Genomic DNA, 1,781 nt, shown 5'->3' with positions numbered 1-1,781 from the left:
TCAGGAGAGTCCCAAGAGCTATTTGTACTTGATTGTTTCAGGGAAAGCAATAAAACAAAAGCAAATAAAGGTATTATTAAGTCAATAACTAAAAAGGTTCTAGGAATTATAAGATGTTTACCCTAAAAATAAATTACCAGCTAATGTAAATAAGGTTGAATTTGTGAAATGTATTAAATTCTCTAAAAGGAGTCAGACACTGACATAGATATTCTAAAATAAAATTATTTTTAGGACAGTATTATCCCACAATATTATTTTTATTCTATACTAAATAGGATGCCCTTCCTTTCTAAATGTGGTTTAGAAATATTTGTCAGATTAATACTGAAAATAATTTAAACATAATGGAAACTAGCATGTTTCCCCTAAATTCTTTCAAATTAAATAACTCCAATTTTTGTCGATTCTCCAGTTCTTACCTTCCGTCATACTTCAGTCATTGACAAGCTGTCATTGAGGAATGGGAGGCAACCAATCGTGGGTTACCGAACTCGTCTTGGTGGGATTCCAGCACTGTTCAGAGATGGAGGTATTCCTCTTCTGTATCTTCTTGCTATTTTACACCTTCAGTCTGCTGGGAAATGGCATGATTTGGAGCCACAGACTGCACACCCTCATGTATGTTTACCTCTCAACACCCTCATGTATGTTTACCTCTCATGCCTGGCAATCATGGACATGTCCTGGGTGTCCAACAATGTCCCAAAGATGTGGCAGACCTAGTGAACCAGAAAAGAACCACCTCCCTTGTTCCATGTATAATGCAGATATTTTTGTATCTGTCTTTTGCTCACACAGAGTGCCTGATTTGAGTGATGGTGTCCTGTGATAGGTATGTGGCAATCTGCCACCCTTTCCTGTATATTATCATGAGCTGGAGAGTGTGTGTGGCCATGGCTGTCACTCCTGGACATATGGATTAATCCTAGCTATGGTACATGCAATATTTCTTCTAAGGTTGCCCTTCTGTGAGCGCATGTAGTGAACCACCTCTTCTGTGAAATCCTATCTGTCCTCAAGCCATCCTCTACTGACACCTGCATAAATGAAGCTGTCATCCTTGCTGCCTGTGTATTTGTCTCAGTTGGGCCCCTTTGCTTGGTTCTGGTCTACTATACTGGCATCCTCTGGACCATCCTGAAGTTCTAGTCAGAGGAGGGACAAAGAAACGCCTTCTCTACTTGCTCCTCTCATTTCCGTGTTGTTGGGCTCTTCTTTGGCTCTGTTATGGTGGCTTCTATGGTCCCAGACTCCAGTGAGGAAAAAAAAAAGAGAGAGAGAGAAAATGCTATCCCTGCTTTATAAGCTCTGAGAAATACTCAGGTGAAGGCTGCTTTGTACAGAGTGCTGCAGAACAGGTCCATATAAGGGTAGATAGAACTTTAATCTAAGGTAGAGCCTTTTCCCTCTGAGATGTGGTTTGAGGATGACTTAAAGGTCAGAAAAATGACCTCTCAACAAGGTTTGATATGAGGATGTGAGTTGGCCAATACTCAACTGATAATAGAGAAGATTTCGATGTGCAAGCATGATCTCCAAGGTTGACCATTTTTGTTCAGAGATGAGGCATTGAATTATCAGCATGCTTAATGCTATAAAAATCTATGGAACCATTTCTTCAAGAAATAGATTAATATCTTCATAAAGAAAACATCTTTTTATTGTTTAATTGCTAAAACAAGATGTCAGTCTATTATTACCCTACACAACCAGTTCAATCATAGCCACCTCAGCTGGTACCAAGTGGTATTTTTTAGAGAAATGAATACCAGGAGAAA

The sequence above is a fragment of the Propithecus coquereli genome, unplaced genomic scaffold, assembly GCF_000956105.1.
Source record: "Propithecus coquereli isolate 6110/MARCELLA unplaced genomic scaffold, Pcoq_1.0 Scaffold334, whole genome shotgun sequence".
Classification (NCBI taxonomy): Eukaryota; Metazoa; Chordata; class Mammalia; order Primates; family Indriidae; genus Propithecus; species Propithecus coquereli.
Note: the sequence above shows the minus strand (reverse complement) of the source record.